Raw genomic sequence first — 21,893 nt, 5'->3', positions numbered from 1 at the left:
TTTCTCTCAGCCTTGCTCATTACTCAGTGCCTATTTCAGAGAGAAAGCTAAACATATTATTCTTCGAAATACCAAGGCGCACCTGGGTGGCTCAGTTGTTTAAGTGTCAGTCTGTGGCTCAGGTCAGGATCCCAGAGTTCTGGGATAAGCCTCAATGTCCAGCTCCCTGCTCAGTGGTGAGTCTGCTTCTCTCTGTCCCTCTCCCACTCCCCCCACCACCACTCCTGCTCTCTCAAGCACTCTCTCTCAAATAAGTAAATTAAAACATTTTAAAAAGCAATGCAATGGTCCTCTCTGGAATCAACCCACTTAAAGCGTGCTTTCTTTTTGCTGACTCCCAGTCCCCCCATTTTTCTTTATTACCTGTCTGACCTACATCCTTCCACCAGTGATGGAGCCGGCTCAGATGCACTGCTTAACCTGGAGGTGGGGCCAAAGAGAAGTGCACACGTGGCTAGAATGGGCTGCCTTGAGAGTGAGCCATAACGTAGCTGCCGGCAGTTAGAAACGAGCCTGAAGGACCATTAGGAATAAACACTGTGATATTTAGTGGTATGGATTTTAGGTGTGGTATTGATATCAACTTCCTCGTACAAATGTGTTTAGACTCAAGCATGAGAACATGGGATCAGACAAAATGAAAGAAAACTGTGTCAAGTGTGAAGATACTAAGTTACCAAAGTTACTCTGAGTAGTATAAATAGTTTGTCCCTTAGCCCCTCATTTCCACCTGCAGAACCTAGAAAACGATCAACAGAGTCTCCACTTGCCATCAAAGTCAATCTGAGGACACAATAATTTAAACTGTTAACCCAAATTTTCCATTTTTTTCTTAACCTGTGTTGAATACCAGGCATTTTGATTGCCCATTCCCATTTTCAATGAGACTGCAGTGAGGACAGACAGTGAAGTGGTGCATCCAGGTAATATTCTGTTTCTTGGTTTGCTTCTGTGCTCAGCGTGTCAACTTTTGTCTGCCAGTGGACCTCTGACCACACACGGGAAACCCAACAAATATTAAAAGTGTAGGTTCTCTGGGTTGATCTACATTTAGGATTCTGTAGGGCTCTGAAGGGCTCTTGATCTGCAAGGACCAAGGTAGATGCCACCTCCTTTCCTTAGGGGGAGTAATTCTGATTCCTGAAGCATGCACCTGTTCATTTTTTATTTATTATTATTATTTTAATCTCAGCTAGGCTCCATGACCAACGTGGAGCTCTAACGCATGACCCTGAGATGAAGAGTTGCACGCTCTACTGACTGAGGCAGCATGAGTTCCCCCAGCATCTTTGAAGCAGGCATATACCACGATTTTCATGTTGGCAAAAATAGTTCAAACTCTGGGACATGGCTTCAATCTGCTCCACCCCTTCCGGGCATGTTTCCTGAGTTCCTGCTGTGTGCGAGTCCTCTTTCCCACCCACCCATAGGAGACCCTCTAGGAACCCAATCCAGATCCCCTGGGATCTCTGTGGTCCTTTCTGTGTTATCCTCTCCTGCTCTCAGTGTGTTTGTGCTTCTGAAGACACCTGTGAGTAGGACTGTTTTGGGGGCTCCTGGAGCTTCTTTGTACCCAGTCCCAGAGAATGGGGAGTACATGCAGTATATGACCCCCAGCCCGAGGTATCTCCCCTCCCCAAAGGCACCCAGCCCTTCACTAACAGGTGCAGGAGGGTGAAATCCCCTTTCTTGGCCCGGGGGAGACTAATTGTAAAACACAAGTGACCCCCAGGTTCTCCTGACCTGTCAGGACAAAGCTTCCCCACAGTTGTTGCTGGAAATCACACCTTACACAGCAATGAACTCAAAATGGTCACAGACCTAAGTATAAGAGCCAAAACAACAGTTCAAGAGGAATACGGGGGAGAAAATGGTCAGGAATTTGCATTAAGCAAAGAGTTCTAAATCACTACAGCAAGAACACGATACGTAAGAGAAAATTGAAGATGAAGAACTTTTTTGCATCAAACTTTACCACTGAGAAAAGGAGGAGAGTAGCCACTGATTAAGAGAAAATATTTGTGGATTAAATACCCAATGAGGACTCACATTCACAAGAGACAAGAGTACTTTGAACTCACTCAATGAGCAGAAGCAACACATTTGTTAAAGCCAGTTTAAGACTGGAAAACACATGTTACCCAAGAAGACACATAAGTGGTTCATAAGCACATAAAAAGGTAATCAATGTTATTAGTCCTCAGGGAAATGCAAGGAAAACCAGGTACCATTTTACACCAACTAGTGTGCTTATGTTCCAAAGACAATACCAAGTGGTGCTGAGGATGTGGAGAAACTGGACCGTCCTATATTGCTGGTGGGAACGTAAAATAAAAGAACCCCTTTGGGAGCCACTTTGAGAGTTCTTAAAAGTTTAACACAAGCTTCCCATAGGACCCAGCTATTCCACAACTAGAAATCTACATGAGAGAAGCAAAAACATATGTCACTCAAGTCTCGTTCAGAAATGTTCGGGGCAGCGTTATTCACAACAGGAAAAACCTGACAACAACACAAAGGGTCATCGGCTGGTGAGTGGACAAACAAAACTGTGGCCTATCTGTACCATGGCATCTATTCAGCATCAAAAGGCAGAGAAATCTGATCCAAGCTACAGCATGGAGGAACCTGAAAAGGATGCTAAGTGGAAGAAGCCAGTCACCAAGGACTACGTATTGTCTCATTCCGTTTATGCAAAGTGTCCAGAAAGGAGCAATGGACCAAGACAGAAAGCAGATCAGTGTTGCTTGGGGCTGAAGGAGGGAGCGGAGATTGTCTGTAGAGGGGTTGGACGGGGTGTGGGAAGGTGAAGGAAGCCTCTGAAACAAACTAGGGCACTAGCTGAACACCTCTGTCATTGTAGGGTACTTTTACAACAGGTGAACTTTATTGTATGTAAATTTCACCTAAAAAAAGAAAGAAGGTGACAGTCCCACATCAGTGGGTCCTGGGGTCCCCAGGCAAACACTGCCTGGGGAGGGGCCACATCCTGGAGTCCCAGCAGGTGGTGACTCAGAGCTTGGTTTCCTGACCTCCCAGCTGGAGTCAGGGATTCAGTGCCTGTGCCTTTAGCCTCCGCCCCCACAGTTCCCCTGGAAACCACCAGGTGGCAGACGACTTAAGGGAGGGGCCCTCCAGGTGGCCCAAGGAGACCAGGGGGCAGCAGGCAAAGACAGGGCCACCAGGTGGCTGGAGATTGGAGGAGGAAGTGAGGGCTGCCGGACCCATGGAAGCCACTGGCAAGATCTGGATGGATCTTAAGTAGGTGTGGTCCCCTGGGTGGGCTCTAGCCACCAACCTTGAGGGTAACAGCTCCCTCCTGCACTGGCACTGACGCTCCCCTCCCCCGCTCAGCAGAGGGAAGAGCCTGTGTTGTTATTCACCTTCTTCTGAGTCTAAATGGAACACTTTGGGCTGGGTTTAGGGGAATCTGCCCTTTCCTGGCTGTCTATATAGGACCAGGTCCTGGGTGCTGAGCCATCCCTGCAGGGGCCTAGAAGGGGCGCTCTGGTCCTTCACATTGGAGCTGGGCTTGCAAAGAAGGGTTCCTGCTAATCCATATTTCCCTGGCCTAGGCTGGGCATCCTGGTCCAAGATCAGGGGCTGCAGTGACCTAAAATAAGGAACCTCCTGTGTGTCACTGCTCCTCTCTGCCAAGTCCGAAGAAGGCCCATGGTAGTGGTGGGGGGAGGGGAGGGCACAGACTCCTACACTCGGTCAAGACACCGTCCACCGTGAAGATTTAAAAAAAATGTTAGAGGACAGATCTCCTATTATATAGTCGGTGGTGAGGTAACAGCTCTGCGTGGTGACACAGGGTAGCTACACTTGTAGGCAGCCTGACATAATTTATAGAGTCGTCCAATCACTGTGTGTCATGTGAAACTGATGTCACATGGGGAATCCACTATGAATCAATTAAAAAAAAACCTGAAGATGAGGGGGAAACATTTGAAAAGGAAGCAATGAAACTATAGTTGACTGGGGAACAACATGGGTTTGAATTGTACTGAACAATGTGGGCCCGCTCACGGGTTGATTTTGTTTTTTTACAAATATAGTCTAGTACAAATATAGAAAATACACTTTCTCTTCCTAATGATTTTCTCAATGATATTTTCACTCTAACTCACTGTATTGAAAGAATAAAGTATATAATACAAGTAACATACAAAATATGTGTTAATCAACCGTTTTTGTTATCTGTAAGACTTCAGTAGGGTATTAGTAGTTACGTTTTTTGGGGAGTCAGAAGTTATACACAGATTTTCAATTGTGGGACTCTGTACCCCTAAGCCCCAGGTTGTTCAAGGGACAATTTGTATCTGTATTTGCAGATGACATGCTCCTGTATACAGAAAAATACCAAGTACACACACACACAACCCGACCACTAGAGTCCATAACCTAATTCAGCAGAGTTGCAGGGTACAACACAGACAGATCAGGTGTTTCTATACCCCAGGATTGGACACTGGGAAAAGTCGATTAAGAAAACAATTCCATGTACAAAAGCACCCATCAGAATAGTATCTAGCAATAACTGAGTCAAGGAGGCACAAAACCTGTACACTGAAAACTACACAACATTGCTGCAAGAGATTAAAGAAGACCCAAACAAGTGGAAAGATATCGTGTGTTCACGGATTGGAAGAGTTAAGGTAGTTAAGAAGGCAACCCTCGAATTAAGAGGGTTCCTGTTGCTTAGTCTATCTGTTGGGCACAGTCTCTATTCCCAGCACTGTGTGAGCACCAGGCCCTGTGCAAAGGATTGCCCCCTGACTTGCTGTCCATGCCAACCCAGGGCCCCTCCACAGCTCTGGCTAGTGATTTCCCGCAGCTCTGTCCTCCCTGGGACTCAGTCCTGGGGTCTCTCAGATCAGTGTCCTCAATTCCAGGAGGTCCACGGGGCTCCTCTTCAGGTTCCCCTCCCCCCAGTGCCTTGCTTGGAAACTCTCTGGAGCCAGGACCTCTGAGCAGGTCTAGGGCTCCGCTCACCTGTGTCCGGGATGGCTGTCCCCTTTGCCTGATGCCCAGGATCTTGGAAATCTCCATTTCGTGCATCTTGTGTGGCGCTGTTGCTGTTTTGTTTAATTGTTTCAGGCAGAAGAGTAAACCAGCTCCTGAGTCCCAAGTGGTGTGGCTCCCCTAAGTGAAAATCAAAGTTGGAAAACCATCAGTTGTAGATTCTGAATAGAGGCCTTTAGGGAGTAGAGAAAAAACACCAGCTCAGCTGAAAGCATGAAGCCAGAAACCCCTTCAAGCTCGGATTTACAAAGCAAAGCAGCTACAGCAGTAGGGACAGTTTTTGCTTGAGCCCGAGAGCTGCAGAAGGCCCACGGCCCCTTGTCCAAGAGCTAACCTCCTGTTTGGGAAAGGTCTGTGGTGCCAAACCCAAGGGTCCTTTGGGAGTAGACAGACCTGCCTCTCTAAAAGCCTGTCAGGGGGCACCTGGCTGGCTCAGTCCAGAGAACACAGGAGTCTCCATCTGGTTTCGTGAGCCCGATCCCTACTTTGGGTGTAGAGATTACTTCAACAAATAAACTTATAATAAATAAATAGTATATCAAGCTGGACCGTCTCTAGTCTCGGAAGGGTCCTCTGGAGCAAGGCTGAACTAGGTAGGCTACCAAGTAGCCTAATCAAGGATAGGGAGGCTGGGGATTGGGTGAGGCTTTGCAGGGTGCCTGGTGGGATACGTGGGGAGGGGAGGGAGGAAGGAGAAGGGACGCCTCCCTGTGTTCCGTGGGGAGTGAAAAGAAAGCCCCTTCGCTGTATCAGGGACTGCAAACCACGTACTGAAATATAAGCAGAGACACTGCTCTGCGAGAAACAGAAAAAAATCCCGACAGCCAAAGTGGGATGTATGACCTGTGGACAGAAACTGTCCTGCGGGCTTTTGATTGAGACACAGCCAAACCCAGATTCTCAAGAAAGCAGCCCTGAAAAGCTGCGGTGTTTTCTTCAGCGTCCAGGTATCGCCTCAGTGAGCTTCCTCTTCAGCCACTGTCATCAGCCAAAGTCAGGGAAAAGACAAAAACAAACAAACAAACAAAAGGAGTAAGAAAACAAAAGCTATTTTAAGCAACCAACAGCAGGTGAAAGCGCGGACGCAGTCCCCACTACCACAGATTACGCAGTCGAGGTGTCCACACTCGGGGAAATAGCAGGGGTCAGCACGTCCGCGGGGCATGGACGGGCCTCGCGTGGGAAAACCACCTGCTTGATCCTGGCGTCTCCCCTGCCAGGTTAGTGGGACTCGCTCCGCCTCCGCCCCACACCAGTCTCACCCGCCTTCCACCGGACACACACGCTCACTCGCCCAGCCGCACCCCAACACCCTCGGCACCCACTCCTGTCCCAAGCATCCTCAGCCTCCACCCGACGCTTCCGAATGCGATGGAAGAAACCGCGCTGCTACTTCCTCAGTCCCGCGAATTCTAAGGCGCAGAACCGCACCGCGACGTTGCCTGGTTTACATCAGACCCGCCCCGTCTGTGACGTCAAGGGCTTCGCCTCAGTCCCCACCCCCACCCCCACCCCGTCTCCCTGCCCCCCAGCTCCCCTCCCACCTTGGATTTCAGTGCTGGTGCTCTTCCTTCTCTTCCTCTCCCTCCTCCTCCTCTTTCCTCCCTCCCCGCCTTTCCCTCCCCCTGTCCTGGCTTCCTTCCTCACCTTCCCAGTCTCCTCCATCTCCTTCCCTCTAGCCTGATTTGGTTACCACTCCTCCTCCCTGTCCCTGCAGCTCTGGCCCCCAAACCCTCCACACACACACACACACACACACACACACACACACACACACACACACACGGCCGAGCACAGGGAAGGCTGCGCCAGCCAGAGAAGAACAGGAGGGAAGACTTTCCACCAGCCGACGCAGCACAGATACATCTCCCCGCGCCCTCTCTCTCCCTCTGCTGGGAACCTGGTTTGGAGACACGGAGTGCGGTGGCTGCACCTGTGGAGCTCAAACCAGTCCCCACCGCACCCCCAGTCCTGGACACCCCGGGGGGAAGGGGGGAAACCAAAAGTCCGCAACCTCTGGGCCCTCGGGCTGACACCTGCCCGCAACACCCCACACGCTGAAAACATCCCGGGGCCTGCTGCTTCACCACGCGGGCTCCTAGGACAGGGATGGCGCGCCCCCTCGTGGCCGCGCGGGGAGGCGCCCAAGGGTCCCGCTGTTGAGGGCAGGGCCAAAGGAGACCACCCCTTCTGCTCACTTAGACCAGGCTCAGAGTTCTCCGCAGGGGGTTAGTGGGGTCCCAGGCTCCCCACTCTGCCCCCGCCTTCCCTCCCTCCACCGCTGGGCGCTTCCCCCTGGGTGGGATTTCTGCAGTCAAAGTCGGCCTTGGGAGGGAAAACAGCCAGGTCTGGAAAACTAAACAGAATACTTTGAAGAGATTTGGGCAATTGTATGGACATAGGTGGAGCGCCCTAGGATTCTGATTTGCCTTTGTCTTGGTTGCGCCTTGAGGTAGTGGTTTACTTTTACCGGACTGTTGACATTAGAGAAGATTGGAGCGCGGAGAGGGGGCGTACAACTTTAGTTGTCACCTGAGATCATAGTGTGCTGGTGGGCAGAATAATGCCCCCTCCCTAGGAGCTGCCCATGCTAATGCCAGGAACCTGTGCCCATGTTCCATCCCGCAGCAAAAGGGACCCTGCCGAGGTGCTTATGTTATGGACCTTGAGATGGGGAGATGATCCTGGATTCTCCAGGCGGCCCCTTGCAATGACAAGGGGTCTTAAAACCCAAAGAGGCAGAGAAGGAGGTCAGAAGGAGGCTGTGTGAGGGGGACTCTGCCTGCGGGGGCTGGGGCTGGGGCTGAGCATGGAGGAGGGGCCTCTAGGAGCTGGAACAGGCAGAGAGACTCACTGTCTGCTTAACCGAAAAAATAGAAACTGCCAGTTATTTTACCAGCAAAAACGGGATTCGTGGGGAATAAAAGGGAAAGGCGATTTCGGACAAACGGCTGTGGCAAAACCATAGGCCAGACCCGAGAATAAAGGGGAGGTAAGCTCTTCTTTTTGGAGAGAAAGGGTCAGTTGGGAAGGCTGTTATAAAAGTCCATCGGGGTGAACTGTGGGTTGGAAGTGTGCTGGTGACTCCCTGGGGGACAAGGCTAGCGTTTCTTACTCTGGCCGGGTTACTAGAGGCCTATCCATATGCGATGTCAAGTCCCTGTAAGGTCAGATCAGTCTCTTCCCCTGGGGGCTGCGATGCCCTAGGAGGTAAGGAGGGTGGAGGAGCTCCCTTGCTGAAGCCTCAGGACTGCATTTTAGTGAGGTTTCCCTTGACTTACTTCCACCCTCTCCTAGAGCCTCCAGAAGGGAAGGTGGCCCTGTGGACATTGGATTCTAGTCCAGAGAGAGCCGTGTTGGTACTCTGCACCCTCAGAACTGTAAGATAAAAAAAGTGTGTGAGTGGAGCCCTTTCTGGGGTGTCTTCGGGAGCAGCCCCGCAGTGCCTGGAGGGGGGCTAGGCATGCCTGCCCCTCCTTTAGCGCCTGGGTTGCAGTCCAGGGATGTGACACACCTGATGGCTTCCCTCTCTCCCGAGGGAACAGAAGTCAGCCCCGGGCTCAGGGTCACCCATGAGACCCTCCAGAAAGGCTCTGAGGAAGCCCGGACTTGCCAGGAGGCCGCTGGTAGTCGTGCTCACCTTCCTGCGGAGGACACTCGAGGCAACAGAAAGGAGCAGGGCGGCCTCACGTGCTTTAACGAGCCACGCCCAGCGGCCCAGGCCTTTTGCCCACAGACTGCAGGACACCATGCACTCAGTCCCGCGCAAGGGGCGCTGGGTCTCCTGCGCCCTCCCCCAGCGTCAAGCGAAAACTGTCTCCGAAAAGCCGACGAGACGGCAGCAGGGGAGCCGCAGAAGAAGCGCACGTCCCCGGGTTCACCCTCAGCCCCGGGTGGACCTCCACAGGCTGCGGGACGGGCCCTAAGAGCAGCGGCTGCCGCTGTACAGCGCCCCCCAGCGGCGGAGGCTGACCCGGGTTTGACCGGGGAGGCGGCACTCAGTGGTGACGCGCGTGCGCAGACCAGGAAGGAGGCTCCCCGGCGGAGAAGCCCCAGGCGGTTAAGATGCCCCTGGGGGACCCGGACCCCATCCTCCTGCCAGAGATGGTGGGCAGCACGGAGGCTGTCTGCAATGGCTAGACCTTCAGCCAGGTGGAAATCAAGCCGCTACCTGCGCGAGGTCTCCATCACCTCCAAGCCTGGGAAGCAGGGCAGCCCTGCCTGGGCGTCCTGGAGCCCCCTGGTCCTCCTGCTTCATCCTTCTCAAGTAGCCTGTTGGGCCCCTAAGGGCAGAGGCTTCTCTTAAAACAAAACAAAACAAAACAAACAGTGCCCTTAGAGCTGGCGCAGTGCTTTGTAAATAGAAACTTGAAGGGGTTTCTTACTTCAGCGTTTCACCTGGGCTCTGGCTACTACATCCTGTAAAAGTCTGTATTCAGAATCTACGTGACATTTCCCAACTTGATTTTAAAATACGGGAGCCACACCAATACGGACTCAGGGCAACTGGATTTACCCTCCTGCCCAAAAGAACAAAGCAACTACAAAGACAGAAAAGATGCATGAAATGCGCATTTCCAAGATACTGGGTTTCAGGCAAAGTGGACCCAGACAGGGAAACACACAGCTGAGCAGAGCCCTACAGCTGCTCCAAGGTACAGGCCAGAGAGTTTCCAAGCAATGCAGTGGGGGGCGGGGGGAGGGACAGCAGAGATTGAAGAGGAGCCCTGGGGACCTCCTGGAGTTGAGGACACTGCTCTGCGAGTCCCCACGACAGCGTCCCCTGGAGGACAGGTCTGAGGAAAGTCACCTAGCCAGAGCTGCGGAGGAGCCCTGGGGCTGCATGCAGTCAGGTCCTGCTCAGGGCCTCCATGAGAGGCAAGGCCAGCAAGTCAGGGGGCAATCACTTGAAAGCAGTAGAGGGAACGGGGCCTGGAGCTCTCGCAGGCGAAATGACCCCTAATCAGGAGACAGATCAGTCATCTGAAAATAACCCAGAGCTGACACATGTGAGAACCGCCAGAGAAGGATTTGAAAGCTTTTATTACAACTGTTTTCCATCAGTTGGAACTGTTAAACAGATAAATAGAAAATATAAACAAGACCCTATCTATCTTTAAGAGATGAAAACTACGATGTCTGAAAGGAAATGTACTACAAGGGTTTGACAGAATTTAGAAAATGCAGAAGTAAAAATTCTGATAGAATTGTATTGAATCTGTAGCTCTATTTGCATAGTATTGCCATATGAACTACATTAAATCTTCCAATGCATGCATACAGTTTTTTTTTTTCCCCATTTGGTCTTTCATCTCTCGCAGAAGCAATGTTTTATGCTTTTCAGTGAACAAGTCTTGCTTCTCCTTGAATGAATTTATGCCTAACACTTTTACTGTTTTAAGTGCCATTGTAAATGGAATTGCTTTCTAAATTTCCTTCTCAGATTGTACATTGCTAGTGCATAGAAACACAACTGATTTTTGTACATGTGGTACCCTGCCACTTACGGAATGAGTCTATGGACTCTAATATTTTTGTGTGTGGATGATTTGAGATTTTTCTATCTTTCGGAGCATGTCCTCTGTAAATAGAGATACAGGTTGACCCTTGACCAATGCGGGGTAAGGATGGTGACTCTCAAGATCAAAAACCTGTGTATAACTTTTGACTCCCCGAAAACTTTACTCATAGCCACTTGTTGACTGGAAGCCTCACTGATAACATAAAGTCGATTAACCCATATTTTGCAAGTTATATGTATTCTACACTGTACACTTCTAGTAGAGTAAGCTAGAGAAGAGAAAATGTTATTAAGAAAATCATAAGGAAGAGAACATATATTTAGAGTAATACACTGTGTTTATAAAAAAATGCATGTATAAGTGTACACGTGCTGTTCCAACCTGTGTTGTACAAGGTCAACTGTAGTTTTATTTCTTCCTCCCCACACTCTTTTTTCTCACTCTCAGTTTTGAAAAGTATTTTGGCTGAGGATAGAATTCTATACCTAGAGAGGGATTCCTAAGTCTCCTCTTGATTAGAACGAACTTTTTAAGTTCATCCCTGACATTAAATCTAAATTAGACCTGCTTTGGGGCTTGGAAATGGGGGGGAAAATCACTCTCCTTTCTTCTCACTGCATTTTAGACTTCCTCCTAAAAATGAATGTCAGGGGGCGCCTGGGTGCTTAGTCCTTAAGCGTCTGCTTTGCACTCAGGTCATGATACTGGGGTCCTGGGATTGAGCCCGGCATCAGGCTCCCTGCTCCGCAGAAAGCCTGCTTCTGCCTCTCCCACATCTCCTGCTTGGGTTCCCTCTCTCACTGTGTCTCTCTCTGTCAAATAAATAAAGAAACTCTTAAAAAATAAAAAAAAGTTCTTGCAAATAGTGCTGAGGACTCAGACTGGCCATTGCTTTGCTTGTGTCTCCCAATGTTATCCTCAGAAATGTGAGGAAGACTTCATACTAGGTAAAACTTAGGACCTTGGTGGGCTAAATATTCAGCAGCCTTTATACCAAACATGTTGCTAACATACCTTTCATGACATGTGGAGAGGATTGAACAAGAAAATATGAAGTGCAAGAGAGCCATCTTACCTTGAAAAAATATAGGCATTTTTGAATACCCACAGTAGCATATGCAGAAAACTAGCCTGGCTGCCCTGGAGCCTTGTAGGCTTTATACTGCACATGCAGGGTCTCTAGGACGCGCGCGCACACACACACACACACACACACACTCTCCTCCAGTCCATCTACGTAGGACTTGTGATCAAATCAGGAGCCAGTCGGAGACTAGTAGGGCCCAGAGCCTGTGAACAACAGATGGCTAAACAGGAGCCCTTGTCCCTCCTTTTCTGCAGAAGACACGCCCATTATGCAGCGCCCTACTTGTCACCTGCCCTCTGATCCACGACCCACCCCACGTCTTTCCCCGCCCACCCCACCCTCCTGGCCAATGGCCAGCCTGTGACTGGACAGGAAGTGACGTCCACACCCCCTGGGTTTAGGCCTCCTGTGGATTCTCAGGGCTCATTGCGAGAGCAGTGCAGTAAAATAGTTCTTGAAAATGGAAACTATCATAGTAGGAATAAGAACAACAATAAATAGATTCGCAGAATCATGGGAAGGATCTGTACTGGAAATCAGAGCAAAACCTGTAAGAGAACAAAAGGAGAAGCTAGACACAAAAGGTGTGTCTCGTAAGTCCAGAGGTGCAGAACAGGATTTCCAGGGGAGCAAGAGGTGTTAGGCGAGTGTCCCGCTCAGCAGGGGGCAGGCGTGGGGACCAGCGCCCCACAGGGTCGTGGGAAGAGTGAGGGAGGGCAGGGCCAGGCACCGATGTGGAAGGAGCCCCGACAGAGCTGGCCAAGTCCTGGATGCGTTTGGCGGAGACCGCCGGGCACCCAAACTGAGAGCTCGGCCTTTGCCACAGATTCCAGAGAAATACATTCATTCCCAACAGCTTACATTTTAGTGGGGGGGGGGGGGATAATGAGATGTTACAGGACAAGAAATGTAGCATTTCCTTCTGAATGTGGCATGCGAGAGTCCTGTCATTTTGTCGGCAACACAGGATTCCGATTCTATGACACCACATCGCTGTAGATACCGTGACACGATTTTTGGGCTCAATGTGTTCCGAGTCGATGCAGTTAGACAAGGCGGAAGTGTCTAGAGTGGCAGCTTGGGGCCAGAGAGACCACGGAGAGGACCCGCGCTTGCCTCTGGGTGGGTAATCAGAGAGCTCGCTCCCTGTGAACTGAAGGTTGGAGCTTCCAGCCCAGCTGGGAATACTGGGTTATAACTGGTCCGAGGCTTTACTGAGCTAGACTGTGCTACACATTCTTTCTTAGCTAGCTTCTTCCCTAACTTATCCTCAATATCTATTTTATTTTTGTTTTTTAAGCTTTAAAAGATTTTACTTACTTATTTATGTATTTATTTATGAGAAAGAGAGCACGCCCCTGCAAGCCTGCAAATGGTGGGGAGGGACAGAGGGGGAGGAAAAGGGAGAGAATCTCAAGAGGACACTGCACTGAACCTGGGGTTCAATCTCAGGACCCTGAGATCATGACCTGAGCCAAAAGCAAGAGTTGGAGGCTTCAGCAACTGAGCCACCCAGGTGCCCCAAATGTTTTAAATGTTTCAGGGATTTTATTTTTAAGTAATCTCTACATGCAATGCGAGGCTCGAACTCACAATCCTGAGATCAAGAGCAATCGCTAGTTTATTTTTGTTTATTTTTTTTAAAGATTTAATTATTTGAGAGAGAGTGAGTGAGAGATAAGGAGAGCAGGGTGGGGAGCAGAGGGAGAAGCAGACTCCCCACTGAGCAGGGAGCCCGATGTGGGGCTCGATCCTGGGACCCTGGGATCATGACCTGAGCCAAAGCAGACGCTCAACCGACTGACCTCCCAGGCATCCCAGCAATCTCTAGTTAAATCAGAGTTGGGAAGGTCCTGCCTGGACACCTAAAGTTCCTGTTAGTTACCTAAGGGGGTTGGTAGAAAGGGTCTTTTTTTTCTTTTCTTTTCTTTTTTTTTTTTTAGGATAAATACAAGTTCTGCAGTTCCCAAGCCTAGGTATCTCATAGACAATATAACCTTTCTTCCTGAGGCTGGGTTTTTACAGCTGTTCGTTCTGGAAAGTTGGTGTCAATTCCTTTAAGCCAGATTGTTGGGAACACATTTCTCATTAAACAGATTGGCTTTTTTATTCCTCACAGCCAGAAAGAACACACCCCAAGGTCCCAGTGAGAGGATCTCTTATAGGATATGGGCTTTAGTTGGGTGAAGTGGGGGAGGATGGAAAAAGGCAGAGTTTGTTCTTATTGAACACTATCAACACTGGCAAACCTATGATTGTGGTAAAGAAGTCATAGTCGTTTCCTTAGGGAGGGAGGTTGAAGTTCGGATGTAGGTTGCACTGTGACCTTGTTTTTGTCTGGCCTGAACAGTATTGTGAGTAGCCTTGTTTTGTCTCATTTCATCAAGGTCTCAAAGCAATCTTGTCTGAGGTTGATATTCTGCACATAAGATTATTTATTTCAAACATGGGAACAAAACAGCCAGGCTGAGAGTGTCAGAGCAGTTCAGGGCATCAGAGGCTGGGATTGTTCTTTGTCCCTGGAAATCCCTAAAACAGAGAACAAGAAAAGAGAGCGCTCTGGTCTCCCAAGCTGTAGCTGCAAACCTGAGTGGGAAACTGTGACTTGGACTAAGTATCTTGAGTTTCCTGTGGCTCCATTTCTCATTTCAAAATGGGTCAAAAGGAATTGTTCCTGCATGCGTTGTCCCAGGTGTCAAATTGGTAGAGTAGGCAGCTAGATATGAGTTGGAGACAAGGATGGTGGTTCACAGTGCTTTCGTGGTTTCCCACCTTCTGGGACTGTCAGATCCGGACCAGCAGGTGCAGAGCATGTGCTCTCCTTTCCACCCCGTGTCCTACAATAAGCTATGGCTTCCTTATTATAGATTTACATTGTGGTTTCCATCCCCCAGTGGGGGAAGATGGCCTTGACAGTTCCAGGAAGAACTTTGTGAGGGCCAAAAACTCCCCCTACTGACCAGTAGGATGAGTCCCTTCGATGATTGGAAACAACCTCAGTTGGAGACCACACTAGCTATGACCCATAATCTATGAAACGTAAGAAGAATACATAGCCCTAAGCCCGGTACAGTTGCCACCCCGGGGTCTGTCTGCTCTCCCATCTTGAGAGTGTACTATAGTTCAACCAGGAATGTAAACCAACTGAGTATCCAAATAGGACTGTAGAATTGTGACAAAAGAATTTTCCCAGGAAAAGTCCTTGTGGACACTGTTGTTATAACAGGGGGAACACTGATTGGCCAATGTCCCCTGAGATTCAGATGTGGGTTCCCGGAGGTTGTATTAGGAGCCTCGACAGGGAAGCTTGCAGCCAAGGCCTGTGTGGGGGCTCCGCTGCCATCAATTGATGAAGGAGTTTGGGAAAATCTCTTAATCTGTCTGGGTTCAGCTTCCTCATGTGTAAAATAAGGTTGTTATTCAAATTCTCCACAGTCCCTTCCTGCTTAGATTCTGTGAGTGCACGAGGGACTGAGGTGCCTGTTAAGCAGCCCTGGAGACTGTAGCTGAGACCCTTCACTGTGTGTCTCCTGCAGGAACCTGAGCTCAGCCCACAATGAAAACAGAAAACGGAAGAAGCAGATGGGAGACTCAAAATCAGCAGGTTTGGAGGATGAGAATAACCCAAAGAAGGGCAAGGCAATGGTGGAAAAGGTGGTTGCCAAAGGAGGTAAGAATAAAGACAAGTTGAGTCCAGAAAAATCCGGGGAAACTGAGGAATGCATACAGCAGCATCCAACTCTGCAAGGAGCAGCCAGAGCTGAGCTAGGAGGACTAGGAGAGTAACTTCGTCCACGGTGAACCTGTGCACCTGCCGAGGAGCCCCACAGGATGGATCGGGGTTGGTTTGTAGTGCAAGGAAGCTCCAGTTCCGAGAAGAAGAGGATGTGACCATGAGACTCTGCCTCAGACTCCTAGCTTTGACCTTGGAGCTGCCCTCATGGTGGATGTCCTCCAAGTAAGCGCGGGCTTAGAGGGTTCAGTGATATTTGGATAAGTGTTGGAGATGTCCATTCTTACTGCAACTAGTTCTGCCCTAAGGTCAGGAAGGGCCAGGGTAGGAGACCCTTGCCTCTGAGGCAGTGATACCAATAATATTCTTCTGAATTTATGGTTTCAACAGTCTTTACACATAATATGTCTTGACTGTGTGTTGAGTGTTTCATTTTCCTTAGTCTGTGTTAAGAAGTTAGAATTCTGACATCAATAAGATTTCACTGAGGAGGTCAAAGCAGTGAGAGGAGGAATGCAAACAAAATCTTGTAGCTCAGCACACCTGGGTGGCTCAGTTCATTGAGAGTCTGCCTTCAGTTCAGGTCATGATCCCAGGCTCCAAGGATCAAGCCCCATGGGCAGGCCGGGGGGTGGGGTTCCTGCTCGCAGTGGAGTCTGCTTCTCCCTGTCCCTTCCCCAGCTCTTCTCTATCTTTCTGTCTCTCTCACTCTTGCTTTCTGCCTCACTCTCTCTCTCTCCAATAAATATATGAAATCTTTTTAAAAATTGTTGTAGCTCTCCTAACCTGGGGTATGGTGGCAGTGAGAAGGATGGAGTGGGGATGGGGCTAGGCCAAGGACATCGCTTCTTAATGACAAAACCATTGAGAGGAGTCCAAGAGGACCATCCCCTCTTCATCAGAGCTCACCACAGGGGAGGGTCATGGGGCATTGAGAGTGTAGGGCAGGCTCCCCTTTAAGGAAGGGTATTTGTTGCCTCCTGGAAGAAAGCAGAGAGCATTTCTGCAGGCTATTTGGGACAGGAATGTAGTTGAGTTTCGAGATTTGCCACCACCTTGATCGGATCAGTGAAGGGATCTCTCTGAGAGCTTCCTCAGTGCTTGGTTTGGTCCTAGGAGTCATGAGTACAGAGATGAGTAAAACATTATCCCAATTCTCGTGGGGCTGTCAGACGAGTAAGTAGAAGTCATGAGAAGTGTAGTGGTGGTCGATTCCTTGGAGGAAGTGGCCAGTGCTGCCTGGGGATGGTCTCAGTGGTTGTCCTGGTCTCCCTCTGTGTTTTCCAACAACTGGATGCCCTGTCCTGGCTCAGGGACCCTGGACCTCGACCCGATTTCAGCCTCTAGGACATAGCCAACACCTAGGTACCATGTTAGCCCAAAGCAGTCAACACCGTGAAGCTCTGCGGAGGAAACTGCTGCTATCAGTAGCTCCCCCCTCTGTCTTGGCCAACTGAGGAAATAGAGGCAAGTTCGCTAAGTCTTCTAGGGTCCTCCTTGCCCTCATGATCAGCGATCTGTCTTTCTCTCTGTGAAGTTAAATGCTTTCTAGCTTCAGTATGCTCTCCCCACTGAAAAACTGTGGAAATATTGACTAAATTTTAGATCAAGTAACTAGAGTGAAAAAGGGCTAAAGCAACATCCAAGCTGCAGTGAGAAGGTGCAGAAACTCTTACACTGAATAATAATAGGACCAATCACTTTTAAATTGCAAAAATATTTATGCAGTAATTCTGGAATAGACAATGTAAGTCTGTCGCTTTCTCCTTCTTCTTAACATTGCTTTGATAATTCAAGATGATTTGCATTTCCATATAAACATTTGGATCAGCTTAAATACTTACTAAAATATCTGCTGGAATGTTGATTGGCACTGTATTAGATGTGTTGATCAATTTGTGAAGAATGGACATCTAAACCATAATGAGTCTTCCAGTCCACCACAAATTTTATGTCCCCATGTATTTAGTTCTTTAAATTCTTGAAGTAATGCTCTGTAGTTTTCAGTGTAATGTTCTGACACAGATTGTGTCTGATTGACAATGCAGTAGGAGAACTGGTCAAAAGACTTGCTTTTGAAGAAGAAGAAAGGCTTCACAAAAGAAGACACACAAATAGCCAAAAAGCACTTGAAAAGATGCTCCACTTGAAACCACTTACTAGCATAAAGTTGAACAAAAATCAAAATGGCTTCACTAATGTCTCCACAAGGCTCAATTTTAAACTAAGTAACCTTTTCCTTCTCTTCTGTAAACCTCCACTCCGACCTTCTAAGCCTTTTGTTTCAGGAGCCTGGTACCACCCTAAAGACATGATGAAGGAGGCTGGCAGCACCCACACAATTTCTGTCAAAATAAACCACCCCCCTGCCCCTGCCTCCAGGGGGAGGGGACTTACAGTTTTCGAGGGCCTTGGCCTGTACTAGCCTCCTGTGCCCCGAAAAACAATAAAGCTATTGTTCCTCAATATTCCAAACTCTGTCTTCATCTTCTGTTTTGGCTCTGAAGCACAGAGGTCAGTTTTCGACAGCACACTCAGGCATTGGGATGATAAATTAATACTATAGTGAGTTACCATTACACCTCCATCCCCGTGGCTAAAATTACAAAGACAGAAAACACATGTGCTGAGGATGTAAAGTAACTAGAAGTTGCATACACTTGTGGGAATGAAAAATGGTCCAACCACTGAGAAAAGCTGAACCACAGGTCAACATTTACCAATCACATCAACAGCCGTTCCTCTCATAAGTATATACACAATATGGCCGCACAACAAACCGCACATGAATATTCATCATAGCTTTATTCACAATGGCTAAACCCAGGAAACTACATAGATGTCCATTAATAGGTGAAAGGACAGACAGAATATATCTACACAGAGGGATACTACTTAGCAATAAAAAAGTTTGAACTGGTGATCCATGTAGTAATATGGATACATTTTAGACTCCTTAGGCTGCAGAAAGGAATGTAGGCATACAAGAGTTCCATTTACATAATGTTGTTAAAAATGCAAGCCCACTTTGATGCCAGCGGTTGCCTGGGGCTGCGGGTGAAGGCAGTGAGGGACTTCAATGGGGCCACCCAAGGGAAGCTTTGAGGTAGAGGAAATGCCCTGTGTCCTGAATGGAGCAGTAGTTTCAATTGTATGTACATCTGTGCAAATGCATTTAGTAGTACAGTTTATCTCTTTAAATTTTTCTTTTGTTGAGAAAGCACTCACACTGCGTCCTCTCTCTCTTACTCCTCCAAAGGAGGAGGAGAACGATCATCAGTGGCAATTGGCAGTTGTGGAAACAACACCTAAAGCCAGCTTCATGCTCAGGAGAGAACACTGCACCTCCTCCTCATGGTTTTGGGTACTCTACACGTTCAGAGAAACTTCTGTAGTAACAAACTATAGAAATGATCCCTCAAAGTATAGTCTTAATTGTACACTTTAAAGTGATGCAGTCTACTGTACCTAAATTATACCTCAGTAACATTCATGTAATAATCTACTGTATTTCTCCATACTAGCAGTGAGCATTTAGAAAGTGAAATTAAAAAAAAAAAAAAAGGAAATGAAATTCAATAGACAGAATAGAGATGCAAGTCCACCACAATTAATTGCATAAGAACACATATAACAACGATCCCTGAAAACTATTGCTGAGATAAATTAAAGGAGATCTAAATAATTGGAAAAATATATATTACAGTCAGGGATTAGAAGACTAAATATTGTTTGAATATCAAATTAGCATTATTCTGAATCATACTGGAGAAGGCATTTTGGGGGCAAATTTACAAGCTAATTCTCAAATGTCTATGGAAATCAGGGTACCTAGAATAGCCTAGTTGACCTCGAAGAATTAAAATGGAGAAGTTTACTAAATTTCAAAGCTCACTATAAAGCTACTACGGTAATTAAGGTATTCGTTATGGTATAAGGAAACACAATGTAAATATATCAATGTGAGAAGGTAGAGAGTAAAACATTTCCTGATACACATATACATTTATAAATTTTAATTTTATTGTTTTCAATTATTTTCTTTTTAAGTAATCTACACCCAACATGGGGCTTGAACTCACAACTCTGAGATCAAGAGTCGCATGCCCCACCTATTGAGTCCTCCAGGTGCCCCTCAATTATTTGATTTTTAAAATAAAGTCACCAGTATGCTTCACCAGAATATGAAGGACTTTCCCTAAAAGTAAGTGGAATGGATGAACATCTATTAAAAAATAAGTTAATATTAAAACCCACTTTGTACCATATATTGATGTTAAATGGAGATGTGAAAGCAAAAGTATTTTTATTAAGCACCATGTCTCACATTAATAGCTAGTGGTCAGAACAATATGCTATTAGCTTGTTGTGAAGATATTTTTCCAATGAAAAAGTTTAATCCAGGAGGTTTTGGGCAGGAATGAGGTCTAGGCAAAGGAAGCACCTATATGGAAAGATAGGAGTGAATGGAAAATGTGGGAAGGGGGCTTGGGGTAGGAGGGGGCTCTACCTGACACCTGGCCCCAGCACCTACAGCAAGGGGACCTTGGGCCAGTTGCAGGCCCTCTCTGTGACTTGGTTTCTTCATCTGCAAACCAGGAAAATGTAATACTTCCTTGACAAGTTGATTTTGAAGACTAGAAGTCCTAATATATATGAAATCATCACTCTCAAGAACTGTAAGGGACATCCATGATAGCAGAGAGTCTCCAAACTGACTAAACACCTGGGTGCAGTAAGTAGATTCCAGGCCCCATGTAAGCCCACTGAATCAGAATTGCTAGAAACCAGGACTATGAACTGGTATTTGTACTAACTCTTCCAGGCTATTCTTATAATGATCAATTTATGAGTAGGAAACACTGAGTTGTATACCTTTTATCTAAAGCAGAGAAGTAGGAATAGCAGAGCAAGGATATTTTCAACCCAGTCTCTAAGGCAGAGGAGAAACTGCGGAGGACTCTCGCATTGAAGGGGACCTGGCCCATCTGACCCCATCTTAACTTCCTCCAGTTTACTGCAGAGACACAAACCCTGGAAGACATATGCCTCAGGCACCTGACAGTCCACCTTGAAAGCTGTCAGAGCTCTAATTTCGAATTCAATTTTCCTTTGAAAGGAAGTGAAATTTACCTGGTTTTGCCCATTGATGGGACCGGTCTTCTCCAAGTTTCTTGCCTTACAAAAATAAATCCTCTTTGTCATATTGCTATTAATTCAAACTTCAACAGAGATGTTCAAGCAAGAAAGTTTTATAAATAATGTAGCCACTAATAAGAAACCAGAAAGTTCTAACAAAACCAAAAGACAACCGACAGAATGGGAGAAGATACTTGCAAATGACATATCAGATAAACGGTTAGTGTCCAAACTGTATAAAGAACTTATCAATCTCGACACCCAAAGAACAAATAATCCAATCAAGAAATGGGCAGAAGACATGAGCAGACATTTCCAAAGACATCCAAATGGCCAACAGACACATGAAAAAGTTTTCAACATCACTCGGCATCAAGGAAATACAAATCAAAACCACAATGAGATACCACCTCACACTGGTCAGAATGGCGAAAATTAACAAAGCAGGAAATGACAGATATTGGCAACGATGCAGAGAAAGGGGAACCCTCCTACAATGTTGGTGGGAATACAAGCTGGTGCAGTCAGTCTGGAAAACAGTATGGAGGTTCCTCAAAAAGTTGAACATAGAGCTACCTAAGACCCAGCAACTGAACTACTGGGTATTTACCCCAAACATACAAATGTAGTGATCCAAAGGGGCACTTGCACCCCAATGTTGGTAGCAGCAGTGCCCACAATAGTCAAACTATGGAAGGAGCTCAGATGTCCAACAACAGATGAATGGATAAAGAAGATGTAGTGTGTGTGTGTATATATATATATATATATATATATATATATATACATATATATATATGATGGAATATTACACAGCCATCAAAAAACAGAATCTTGCAATTTGCAACGACATGGGTGGGACTAGAGAATATTATGCTAAGCGTAATAGGTCAATCAGAAAAGAAAATTATCATATGATCTCACTGATACGCAGAATTTAAGAAACAAAACAGAGGATCATAGGAGAAGAGAGGAAAACATAAAAAAGACGAAACCAGAGAGGGAGACAAATCATAAGAGACTCTTAATTTAAGAAACAAACTGAGGGGAACACCTGGGTGGCTCAGTCGTTAAGCGTCTGCCTTCGGCTCAGGTCATGATCCCAGGGTCCTGGGATCGAGCCCTGCATCGGGCTCCCTGATCAGTGGGGAGCCTGCTTCTCCCTCTCCCACTCCCCCTGCTTGTGTTCCCTCTATCGCTGTGTCTCTCTCTGTCAAATAAATAAATAAAATCTTAAAAAAATATAAAATAAAATAAAATAAAATTGTCTTAAAATTTTAAAAAATATATATTTCCAGTAGAGTTAACATATGGTGTTCCATGAGTTTCAGGTTTATAACATGGTGATTGAACATTTCCATACATTGCCCAGTGCTCATTACCA

At 47.2% G+C, this 21,893-nt stretch overlaps 2 non-coding genes across 2 annotated transcripts; both read right to left on the bottom strand.

Annotated features, from left to right (window-relative positions):
• Positions 1 to 6,095: 6,095 nt before the first annotated feature.
• On the bottom strand, positions 6,096 to 6,256 carry LOC135364260 (U1 spliceosomal RNA). The gene has a single exon (XR_010411181.1). It is a non-coding gene; the product is annotated as a U1 spliceosomal RNA (small nuclear RNA).
• A 12,333-nt stretch (positions 6,257 to 18,589) lies between these two features.
• On the bottom strand, positions 18,590 to 18,803 carry LOC123842823 (small nucleolar RNA U3). The gene has a single exon (XR_010411161.1). It is a non-coding gene; the product is annotated as a small nucleolar RNA U3 (small nucleolar RNA).
• Between the last annotated feature and the right edge of the window lie 3,090 nt (positions 18,804 to 21,893).

Source organism: Mirounga angustirostris, unplaced genomic scaffold (genome assembly GCF_029215605.1).
Source record: "Mirounga angustirostris isolate CCGP_5_RB_7025 unplaced genomic scaffold, mMirAng1.0.hap1 SCAF_4, whole genome shotgun sequence".
Classification (NCBI taxonomy): domain Eukaryota; kingdom Metazoa; phylum Chordata; class Mammalia; order Carnivora; family Phocidae; genus Mirounga; species Mirounga angustirostris.
Note: the sequence above shows the minus strand (reverse complement) of the source record. Positions and strands in the feature narration are given on the sequence as shown.